Source organism: Moschus berezovskii, chromosome 5 (genome assembly GCF_049115385.1).
Source record: "Moschus berezovskii isolate FMDL1 chromosome 5, NW_MosBer_1.0, whole genome shotgun sequence".
Taxonomy (NCBI): domain Eukaryota; kingdom Metazoa; phylum Chordata; class Mammalia; order Artiodactyla; family Moschidae; genus Moschus; species Moschus berezovskii.
In genome coordinates this window covers 53,385,952-53,399,036 of record NC_142464.1, presented here as the reverse complement: position 1 = coordinate 53,399,036, position 13,085 = coordinate 53,385,952, and positions in this window count along the sequence as shown.

Here is a 13,085-nt window from a genome sequence, read left to right as displayed (position 1 = left end):
GAAAAAGGCAAGTTTTATACAGTATTTACAGTATAATGCCATTTGTTTAAATTGTTTAAACACTTAAAGAAGGCTACATAGTGTTGATAAATAGTTAAACTATAAAAACATGGATGGGAAAGATACATGCTTCTGGTAATGGGGGGAAATCCTAAGAAAACTTCAACTATATCTTTAATATTTTATTTCTTTAAAAATCTCTGAAGCAAATATAGCAAAAAGTTAACTATGTGTATATTCCAGTTGATGGTTTTAACACCTTCTGTAACTTTCTTAATATTTAAAAATATACCATAATAGAAAATGCATCATTGACTCAAAATTTCATACAATCGGGTCTCCAATAATTAAATTTACATTTAATTTCATTAACATTTCAGTTCCTCAGTCACTAGCCACGTTTTCAGTGCCCAGTAAGCACAGGTACTGCACTGGACAGTGCCATTGGAGAACATTTCCATCACAGTAGAAAGTTCTCTGGGGAAGTTATAGAGCCTCAAGACCCCCCTGGTTCATATTACTTCTCATTATTCAATACTGTGGGTAGATATTGATGATAGTAATATGCAAAATGAAGCGCAGAATGTGGAGCAGAGCTCTACACCCTTATAGGAACTTGGTTAAGTTCTACTGCTGTGTTTCATTTCATCAAATTACTAGAAGTTCCAGGAAGGCTGATGTCCAGTTAATTGAGATGTGTCTATAGTATTTCAATTGAAAACAACCACAATACTTTAGAACTGGCAATAATAATAATGTTGTTCCAGCCACTCTATATTTGATTCCCTAGCTATTCCAATTCCACCTAGTGCCTTCCCAAGGTATAAATCTGGTCAAATTAATACAAAAAGGGATACTTCTCAGATTTTCTCATTTACCAAAGTGTTTTAAAGAGTTGTCTGAGTGGCCAGTATTTCACAAGGAATTTCAGCATTAATGACAGCAACAAAAGCCTATTGCAAAAGCATTGAGAAAGTTGGAAAATCAAGCATTGGCTCCAGGAAGGGAGAGACTTGAAACTTTGCCCTCAGACTTCAGAATTACTACAGGTCATTAAATACTTTCCACTGAGGCTTTAATTGACTTTCTCACAGGCATCCATTTTCTTGCATCTCCCCTAACTGTCTTATCAAGACAGACCTGTGAAATACATCAAAGCAGAAATGAACTGAGTTCTGTATGTGGTATTCCTAGCTGCTCAGCCGTGTCCGACTTTTTACCACTCTCTGGACTGTCACTGGTCTGGCTCCTCTATCCATGGGATTTCTCAGGCAAGAATATTGGAGGGCGTTGCCATTTCCTCCTTCAGGGGATCTTCCTAACCCAGGGATTGAACCTGCATCTCCTGTGTCTCCTGCTTTACAGGCAGATTCTTTACCTGCTGGGCCACCAGGGAAGCCCTCAGTATGTAGATGGCTCCCCAAATAAAGTAGTTTTACTAGCCATCATCAGATTAACACATGGGAAATTCTCCAAGTACCAAAAGCTTTGTAGAATACAAAATCATTGATGAGGTATGGCTAAAGAACAACTCAATTTTTTTTTTTTTTACCATACTGCACAGCATGTGGGATCTTAATCCCCAACCAAGGATCAAACCTGTGTGCTCTTTATTGGAAGGTGGACTCTTAACCACTGGATCACCAGGGAAGTCCCAAGAATGTCAGTTTCAATATTATGATTCTATGAATGGATAGATAGATTCATTAATTCATTTGACAGTTGTATTTGAACTGGCACCAGGCACTGTCGGGGACACAAAATACAGAGAATGATGCAGTCTCTGCCCTCATTTTGCTGACAATCCACAGGGAAGATCTCTCATCCTGGCCTGTGGCACTGGCTAACTCGAGATAATCCTAGTCAACAAAATGCTAATTGAGGCCTGGCAAATTGTGGAGTTGGTTCTCACTGTAAACAGAACTGGAATCTTTATAAATGGTGAAGCCGAATCTCTCCCACAATTCCAGGTCTCAGTGCAAACATCTGTCCTTGGCTCTGCTGCCCTTTGAGCTGAATGCATGGTTTTTACTAATCACCATAATCTCGCTAATCCTGTTGAGATAAATATGCAGCTAACACCCTAGAGACCTTCTGAAGAGAACTCAAATTCTACTCAAAGGACCTAATTAAAAGAAGAAATAAAGGGCTCCCGTGGTGGTCCAGTGGTTAAGACACCACACTTCCACTGCAGAGAGCACATGTTTGATCCCTGGTCTCTGGTCGAGGATTCTGCATGCTGTGCAGTGCAGTCAAAAGAGTCAAAAGAAGAAGAAAGTGAAGGAATGAGATGTTCCACTGTGACCCAAGGCTGAAGATAAGACTTATAGAGCAGGAGAGCAAGCACGGCAGATGTGTGTCCCCGTGGAGCAGGAGCTACCCTTTATTGAACAAGTCCTTTCTTTCAGGGGCCATTCAGTTACCTCTTGTTCAATCCGCACAGCAACTCTGCAAAGCAGGCATTCCCACTCCTAACTTATCAAGAAAGCAAGGTGCAGAAAGGTGCAGGGTCCTCTTCAAGGCCATCAGCTAATGCACTGAGTGTACTGGCTTCAGTTTCGTGCCCTTTAACCCACCTGCTCTGACTGACAGGTGAAAACAACCTCTAAGGTTCTTTCCAGGGTCTCCTGATCAATGATTGCACCCTGCCACTCAGTGGGAAGAAGAAAGTCAAAAGGAAGTCAGGGAAGGCCGTTAAGCTGCTGATAATTAAGGGATTAGAGCTGTAAACCACAATGAGCATCATTTCATGAGTCTCTTTTTATTACTTTCAAGTTTCATTCACTTGATAAGGTATTGGGAGAGTAAAACTCATCCAAAAGGCCTTCGATTCCCCTCAGTACCCAGGAAGCAGCGACAACTTCATCACTATGCTTTGTGGACAGATTAAGTATTAAATTATGAAACTAATCTGCTCTGATAGCAGGAATAATGTCAACTTTGATAAAGCTTTGCACTATAGGAAGATTGCTTTCAAAATGACTCAATGCATAATTTAAGAATTGATTTTTCTGGCAGAGACACTAAAGAATAAAAGATACTGTCTCCCAAGATAATCTTCGGAGGAAAGTTTTCCTTCTTCTCCAAGACCTTTATTTCACCTTGCCTTTGATGGGGTGGATTCCGCCATTTGACCCCACGAGTGTCCGATGGACTGGAGACTTATAGCTAATCAAGTAAATGCTGTTTGTTCTGGTGTGAAGATTTATGTCCCCACCCCTGTCCTGGGCAGCAAGACAAAGGACGCTTCTCCTAGGTTTGAACTAGACCAGGCACTAGGACTTCAGAAGTCAAAGGAATATGGTCTTTCTCCTGGCGGAACTTAAGAGCTTGAGGAACAAAGAGAAGCCAACACAAGGTGAGACATGTAGCCTAGAGGAGGGACTCTTGCTTCACCCTGGGGTGTCAGAGATGCTTCTCAGAGAAGTCAGGGAGGCACTGTCGTTGTTGTTTAGTCGCTCAGTTGTGTCTGACTCTTTGGGACGCTATGGACAGGTGCCCACCAGTCTCCTCTGTCCATGGGATTCTCCAGGCAAGAATACTGGAGTGGGTTGCCATGCCCTCCTCCAGGGGATCTTCCCAACCCAAGGACTGAACCCATGTCTCCTGCATTGGCAGAAGGATTCTTTACCAATGAGCCACCAGGGAGGCATAGGGAGTGCAAAGTCCAGGAGGAGAGAGATAGCATGGCACCTTCAGAGAGCTTCCTGCATCCAAGCCAGCCTGGAGCATAGGATGTGAAGAGTCAGGCAGAGGCTGCATCGTAGAAAGACCTCTAAGCATGGAAAGAAGCTTGGTCTTTCTCCTGAGAGCTTTGGTGCAGTCCTCTTTGGATGGGGCCTAGGAATCTGAATTTTTAAACAAATCACCCTGTGGAAGAGGACTCCATTTTTCTGACCTCTTGTTTCCATGATCTCCCTGCACTAGGCCAGTACAGACCCAGGGCCTCATTTTTATATGAAATAATTTATAACACTGCCTTTCCTATTTTGATACAGAATGCACAGGTAATATAACCTACCTAAGGAAAAAAATTTAATCACCCTATCTGTAATGGCTGGATGGCATCACCGACTCTGTGGACATGAGTTTGAGTGTACTCCGGGAGTTGGTGATGGACAGGGAGGACTGGCGTGCTGTAATTCATGGGGTCGTGGAGAGTCGGACACGACTGAGCGACTGAACTGAACTGAACTGAACTGTAATGTTGGGCTTCTCTGGTGGCTCAGATGGTGAAGAATCTATCTGTAGCATAGGAGACCTGGGTTTGATCCCTGGGTCAGTAAGATCCCCTGGAGAAGGGAATGACTACCCACTCCAGGACTCTTGCTTGGAGAATTCCATGGGCAGAGGAGCCTGCTGGGTTATAGACCATGGGGTTGCAAACAGTTGAATAAGTACTTTTACTTTTTTTCATTGTCAACTTTCATGTTAGGGATAAAAAGAAGGTAATTTTTAAGTAAATACTTAAATAAATGTTAATAAATAAAATGTTTAAGATGCATTTTAATATGTAAATATTTGGGCACAAATTATCAGAAGTCAAAAGGGAGCCATCAGCTGTTTGTACTTACATGTGGAAACACAGAGAATGCAACGGCCACAGATACTGGCTGATACAGTGGTGACAATGACAATATTGTATCAGTGATGAGAACACTACGAGTCATTGTCATCAGTGACGTAATTTTATGAAATATTAGCAATCTTCACCTAAGTTCTCAATCCACCAAAGGATAATCAACACTCAAGTCCCATTTAGTATAAAATGTCTACCAAAACTCTGTAAAAGTACTTCCTTTTGGAAAGACAGAGTCTTGGTCCAGATGTGACTAATTAGAACCATCATTCACCTGCAAGAATGTCTGGTGGAACGCTGGAGATTTATGCAGAATTAGGCAAGTTCTTTACCACGGAGAATGGGTCCATGTATGGCTATGCCTAGCATCACTGGCCCCCATCCATTAAATGTATGCTGCTGCTGCTGTATAGTACCCCATAAATTACAAAGCACCAGGGAACAGGACCACTCTTTTCAGTGGAGGGTAACGTGCCTGGTCTCTGTTTTAACCCCTTCCAGCCTCTTCCCCTTGGCAGGAGAAGTGACTTTTTCTCTGACGCCTTTGAGAGAATATCACCCCTTCTACCTTCTCCTTTGAAAGAATTCTGGACAGCTCTCCAGCCAGGCAGAAATGCTTCTAGATGTCCAGTGAAGACCAGGACTGGTGAATTAGTTCATTGGGAAGAAAGCAAGCCCATTTGGCTATAGATTTAAAGCTAGTAATGAAGCTGACTTTTTCTTCCTTGTGTCCTGTGTCTTATGTCTCAATTGCTCGAAAGAAGTATCGGGATGTTCCTCACTGTCCTCTGCACTCACCACATTTGGAGGAAGGAGAGTAAGTGACGTTTACTCTTGGAAGGATGAGACCATCCCGTGAAAGTAAGTAGAGGGAGAGATGAAGAGGCCAAGTCTGGAAAGAAAACCTAGCATTCAAGGGTGTGGTTCTCACACTGTACTTCCCAGAGTGCCGGGGTCTAGAGAGGTCCCTTCAGGGCTTCCGGGAGAGGAGACCAGGGAACAAATCACCACTAGCTCCCACAACCACCACCTCTGTTTCAACCACAGCAGTTGTGATTTTCTGCTCTTTATATGAGGCTTGCTGCTGCTGCTGCTAAGTCGCTTCAGTCATGTCCGACCCTGTGCGACCCCATAGATGGCAGCCCACCAGGCTCCCCCGTCCCTGGGACTCTCCAGGCAAGAACACTGGAGTGGGTTGCCATTTCCTTCTCCTTAGGTATACATAAATTTCACTTGTTAAAAAAAAAAAAGTTTCCACTGCAAAAAAAATAAAATAGTTTGAAAACCAGTGATATAAAGAATGAACACAGAAAAGAGCAATTCACAAAGGGGAGTGCGGACGATCTGCCAAAAACACAAGAGGAAGGAGGAATGTTTGCAAACTAGGAAGACTCAGAAATGGAGGGAGGGACGGACAAAGGCACCCCAGGCTGGAGGGAAAGCAGGTACATGGGCTGCGGACAGAAGGGTGACCAGTGGGTCAGTTGACACTGTGATCCTGGCAGAGGGCTGACCACCAACCCCATATGGCCGTGGCTGAAGAAGTGAGTTGAGAAACGATGAAGGTTAGACAGTGCGGACCTCACCGTGATAGAGAGGAAGATAGAGAGGTGATAGAGAGGAAGGTATCGTTTCCCAATGGCTTCAGGCTGTCAAATGGATCCACACACCAAGGAAATTCAGTCTCTGCAATGTGCTGGGCAATTAAGTGTGCTTCATGGTAGAAAGGGAGAAATCCTTCAAATAGAGTGGCAGAAATAGGGGCAGCAGAGGCAAGGGGGAGTGAGTACCAAGACGTGTCCTAGGCGTCTTTCCTGGAAGGGCAAGGTGGGGCTTTTTTGTTTCCGTTTTTCCATGTTAAAGAGAACATTCATCTTTCTAGGAAGTCCAGGTGTCAGGTAGGAGCTGCCATTAACAAGGCCTCCTCTGTTTCTAGCATAGTGATGACTGTCAGACCAGCAGGGGAGAATGGCTCCTCTTCCCCCACATTTTATGTCCCGCTGGCAGCAAGGAAATACATGTTATGGACTGGCTGCCTAATGGTCCCTGGAAGTCAATGACATGACATCATTAGTGTTGGGGACCTCAGAGGGTCCGCTGCCTTCCTGCTTAGGGAAAAACACTGGAAAGAATTAGAAAGCAATAGCTAGACAGAACAAAAACTTCTGAAGTGAAGAAACACTGGGAAAGCAATAGGGGAAAAAATTAAGAATCTCATGTGTCGTTTTGCTAAGGGCCTTCTGACATTCAGATTATGTTTGACCTCCTCACACAAGGACACAGAAAGGAGACAGAAACGTTTGCACAGCCTTCTGAACTCCGCAGGAGAAACGACCGACAAGAGGCACTTCAGACCACTGGAAGGAACCAAGATCCCTGCTCTTCTAGCCCCAGTTCTGATCTTATGAGTGACCCTGGCTCTCCACTACCTGTGTTTTCTGAATCTTTCTTCACTCATCAGCAAAACTGCTTTTACAAACCTAATCCACTAGTGCTTGCCATGGTTCCTGGCTGCTTAAGGGCAGGTGAGGAAAGGTGTCCAGGTCCTTAATTAGGTTTAGCTTTCACAACAACCTTGAATAACCTCATTACCCACTTTATAGATGGGAAAACAAAGACCCGGAGAGCACAGGTCACTGGCTCTAGGTCTCTCAGCAGATAAGCAGCAGAGCTAAGTCAAGAAGAGAGAAAGATCTGGCTTTAAAAAAAATGAGAGGAAATAGAATGAATGGTAAAGGGATAATGAACTAGCATTATTATATATTTTAGAAATGTAAAGTCCCACTTTGAGACTTTTGTGTTCTTACCCTGTTTACTCTCAGAGTTACATTTCTGTCCACAAATAACTGCTAGTCAGATAGTCCTGTTCCTGGTGGGAGTTTAATGCTCAAAAAGTGGTAACTATGCAAGTTCTGGCATGTTAAGCAGTACAAAATGGATAAATCTTAAAGTATCCAGAAGATATTAAGTGGAGAGCAGGTGAAAAACACAATCTCGTGGTTATTTTTTTTATTTATTTTATCGGAGGCAAATTATCTTACATTAATATATTGGTTGGTTTTGCCATACATTGACATGAATCCGCCCCGGGTGTACATGTGTTCTCTTTCTTGAACCCCCCTCCCACCTCCCTCTTCTCCATTTTCTCCCTCCATGTACTCACCAAAATGGGATGCAATACAACCATTAAAAACATGACATGGAGGAGTTGCAAATGGCATGTTATAAGGCTAAGTGAGAACAGATGTGTGCACGTATAGTATTAACAGTAATCGACTTTGGAAATGGGATTATGGACAATTTTTTTCTTCTTTTTTTATTCTTTCTTGTGTTTCCCAGATTTCCTTCAATTAGCATTTATGACTTTTAGAATTAAAATATAAGTCAAACTTTCTATTATTTTTGAACACTTGCCAAAATCAAGCCACTGGAGTTCATCTTTCTGGAGGACACAGTATGTTCAAAACCTCAGGTTATCCTCTCCTCCCGTTCTCCATGGACACCCTCTGCTGACCCCCGAAGAACTACTTAGAAGTAACATCTACCCACTGTTTTACAGATCTCCATGCATCGTCAGAACCCCTCAACAGCTCGGACCCTATTGGACTCAGAGCAAATTGAGGATTAGAAAGTTATATGGCCTCCCAAAGTCCTATGGCTAAAAAAAAAAAGGGCAGAAATAGAATTAGAACCTTGGGTCATCTAATTCTAAATCCCATGTGCCTTCCAGGGCAGCACTCTGTTGCCTGGAAGTTCCTTTCCTTTCAAGACACATTCTGAGGGGTTTCATGGGCCATCAGGAGCCACTGTAATTTGGCCTTAAAGATCTATCACTCTGGTCACAAATAGCCCCTTTGGGGTGTTAACAGATATCCAATGCTAATTTTCCTGGGAAAGAACCTAAATTCTAGAATAGTAGCCGCTGCCTCTGGCAAAGCTGAATAAGATCACCAGTAATCCCAAGAACAATTTCCAGAAATAAATATATTTATGACTTTTTAACTGGGGTGGGCTTCACTTGTGGCTCAGCTGGTAACAATCTGCCTGCAATGCGAGAGACCTGGGTTGGGATGATCCCCTGGAGAAGGGAAAAGCTACCCACTCCAGTATTCTGGCCTGGAGAATTCCACGGATTGTATAGTCCATGGGGTCGCAAAGAGTCGGACATGACTGAGCAACTTTCACTTCACTTCAAACTGAGGAGTAAACAATAGTCAAAATCCAATAGCAACTCAATATCATTACTTATAATGGAAACAAAATCCTTATGATATAATTAATTTCTACACATCTACCAGAATGGCTAAAATTTTCAAGGCTGATGATACCAAGTGTTGACAAGCAAGTGGAGCAATGGAACTCTCCAATATCGTAGATGGAAGATTGAAGTGGTTCAACAACTTGAACCAGTTTGACATAATGCACTAAAACCAAACATGCTTATCTGAGACCCAGCAAATCCACTCCAAGGTATATATCCAAGAGAAATGAGTGCATATTTCCATTAAAATGTATGTACATGAGTGATAGTGGCAGTTTACTAATTAGTAGCAGAAAATAGGAAATAACCCAACAACCATCCCCCAGGAAGTGAATAAGTAAACTATGGTATATCCATGGAATGAAATGCTACACACCAATACAAAAAAGAATAAAAGACTTATACACAGAGGGATAGGGATGAAATTCATGGATATTATGTTGAATGAAAGAATCCAGACACAAAAGCTTAGTATATAGCGTATGATACAGTAGTGAGCAGGAGACAGCTCATAATAGCTCATGAGAACTGATTATTATGTTTTCAGGAATTTTGCAAGCTGACTGTTAAATGCAACCTTTACTATTAAAAAATAAATTGTATAAATACACAACTAGGTAAATTATATTTAAGACAAAGTATATACAAACTCAGAACTCTAACTCCTAATACTCAGAACACTTCTTAATTCTTTTACTACACTTTTACCATTATCTATGTGATTGGGGCTATTCAGACCTGTTGTATCTGTATAGTGGAAAAACTATAGAATTGTGGTCTATTGTGCACCTATTCCCAACTCTCTGTTCAAGGACTTCACTATGATGACTTCAAATCAGTGATGGTAATTGCCAGGGAAATGGGCTACAAATCAGGCTTTTTCAAAAAATGTATTTATTTTGGCGAGCCTGTTGTCAAACAATCACTGGCATACCACAGAAAAAATTCTATTTTTATGAAACTCAAGGATACAACAAACTAATACATGGTTATTAGAAGTCAGAAAGGAGAGAGCACCTGGAGGAGAGGAGTCCTGCCTGGGGCGAGGCATGTGGAAAACGTACATGGTGATGGTAAATGTTTTATATTTTGTTCGTGGTGATGATTCCATGGGTGTAAATATATTAATATGCTTGCATTTATACCTCAGTTAAAAAATAAATGTAAAAACATTTCCAAAACAGCTATCCTTCTGGGAGCCCCTGCAATAGGAAGGTGAGAGATTTGACATCCTCACAGTATCTCCTGTCCTGCCTCCGTGGTTCCACCTGAGTTATGTGAGACCTTGGAAGGAGAAAGAGGCTTCAGTAACTTTTTCCTGTGATTTCCAGAGAACAAGACCTGAGTTGGATTAATCATTTAATTGGTCACAATTCTCCAATATGTTGGGCTTTACAGGTGGCACTAGTGGGGAAGAACCCACCTGCCAATACAGAAGAAGTAAGAGACGTGGATTCGAAAGATTCCCTAGAGGAGATCATGGTGACCCACTCTGGTATTCTTGCCTGGAGAATCCCATAGGCAGAGGAGTCTGGTGGACTACAATCCATAGGGTCACAAAGAGTCAGACACAATTGAAACAACTTAGTAGGCAGCACACACACTCCCATATGTTACAGATAATTTTAAAAATGGCTAATGTTGCTAATGGAACAGTGGTTTGTTTTTTTTTAATTTTTATTTTATCAGTTCAGTTCAGTCGCTCAGTCGTGTCTGACTCTTTGCGACCCCATGAATCACAGCACGCCAGGCCTCCCTGTCCATCACCAACTCCCGGAGTTCACTCAAACTTAACGTCCATCGAGTCAGTGATGCCATCCAGCCATCTCATTCTCTGTCGTCCCCTTCTCCTCCCACCCCCAATCCTTCCTAGCATCAGACTCTTTTCCAGTGAGTCAACTCATCGCATGAGATGGCCAAAGTATTGGAGTTCCGGCTTTAGCATCAGTCCTTCCAATGAACACCCAGGATTGATCTCCTTTAGAATGGACTGGTTGAATCTCCTTGCAGTCCAAGGGACTCTCAAGAGTCTTCTCCAGCACCACAGTTCAAAAGCATCAATTCTTCGGCAATCAGCTTTCTTCACAGTCCAACTCTCACATCCATACATATTGGAGTATAATTGCCAATGTTGTATTAATTTCAAGTGCATAGCAAAATGATTTAGTTATACATTACTTATGCTTTTTTAAAATCTTTTCCCACTTAGGTTGTTACATAATATTGAGCAGAGTTCTCTGATCTATCCAGTAGGTCCTTGTTGATTATCTATTTTAAATACAGTAGTGTGTACATGTCCATCCAGAACTCCACATTTATCCCCCACACCACCTTTCCCTTTATGGTTACCAATGGAGCAGTATTCTAAGTGCCTTACCTGGGTTATTCATTTAAACCCCTTAAAACCTGAGAGGATATCATGATTCTCATTTTTCAGATCAGGCAATGAGGTCAAGGACCCAGGTCCAGGTCACATAGCTGGGAACGGCCGTCAGGTTTTCCACCCAAGGAACCTGTCTCTGGAGGCTGTGCTCATCACACACCTTTCTGGTAATAAACTATCAACATAATCTATTAAGTTGTTAAATAGCTAGCACCCAGATAACATGGCACGCTGCCCACTTCTGCATCTCCATTATCTGTTCCTGTGAAAGGAGATGGAAGGAGGTCCAAACACTTGGCCTCAGTGACCAGCTCCCTTTGCCCTTTTGGGTGCGGCAGGCACATCACGAACTTGTCTGGTGTGAAGTTAAACGAAGGGGCAATCAAGGTGGTTAGTTGAAAATGATTCAGAAGCGGAACCATGACTGGCAGTTTCAGGGGTGCCATCAGCTTAGCTGTGCCTGGTGAAGCCACTTGTTTCATTAGGGCAATGGAAACTCAGAGATCACCCATTACCCCTGGACTTGACAAGTTGTGTCCAGACTCCCCAGCAAGACAAAGAACGAGGTGCTAATGTGTTAGCTGTTGCCTATGGAAATGAGAGAACCCGACCCCAACCTGTCTGAGCACGTGACTCTCCTCACACACCAATCTGCAGCATGACCCAAGCACAGGGAAACCCCACCACCTCCAAATGAATCCTGGGTGCTCTGTGGAGTCATGGGTGGGCAGAGCCGGGAAGGGCTGTCTGAATCAGAGAGCCCGTGCTTTTATGGGTGTGAAACTTGAGGCACAGAGATGGGTTGTGTAAAGGAACACCACGAAATAGACCAGAGAACTCCACTCCCAGCGTGCCATGTGGCCTCCTGCTCTGTTCAATGCATTTGGTGCCAAAAAATATTTCTCTAGCTTCTCAGATCGCACTGTGTTAGGACCTCTCGCCTAACCAGCGGCCATCTCCACAACGATCGCTTGATCTCAGTGACGACATACATTGAGAGCCTATCTGGTGCCAGCACTGTGCCTGACTGGCTTGTCAGTTGTTGGATCTTACCAGTAAAAGAGCCCTGTCTAGTGCCAGGTGTAAAGGGAGGCGATGGGGAGAATGAAGATGGTCCAGAAAAATCTAGGAGAGCAAATCAGTGCCTGCCTCGGGCTGCTGGTGTCAGCAGAGCTGTGCAGTGTGACCACAGGGAGGACCGCACGTGTCCAGTCTTGGAGCAGAGGGCAGGGCAGAGCCCAGAAGGACCCTGGCCAGGTGAAAGTCCTATCTCCTCTTAGACTTTCCCCAAACCCTCACGTAGCCTTTCCTCTTCTTGGATCCTGTCCCTCCTCTTCTCCAGCTCATTCCTACTTCCCTCTCTCCCTTTGAGAGAACAGAAATAAATCAGAGTGACATGGGACCAAAGAGGTGGTCTCTGCAGACATACACCTAAGACCCTGGCCAGCTTACCTCCTGGTCTCTGAGTGATCATGACCTATAAAATGGGGGCATTTCGTAGGACTCTGAAAGGCTTTGGAAGAGGCTTTGTGCATGCAAGTGTACAAACACATATACCTTATTTCCATTAATGTGATAGGCACACTAAGATAAAAAACTAAATAGTCTCCTTTATTATGTCTATCCTCAACCGTTCCTCATACTCAGAAAGAGAGATCAAGCTTTAAATTCTGCAATTTTCCTCCTGAACCCAACTGAAAGGCATTTTGGACTTTCAGGACCCTTAATCAGCCAGTCTTTGGAATTACTTTCTCTTCCTTCTTCTTTGGGCTTCCCTGGTGGCTTAGATGGTAAAGAATCTGCTTGCAATGCAGGAGCCCTGGGTTAGCTCCCTGTGTCGGGAAGATCCCCTAGAGAAGGAA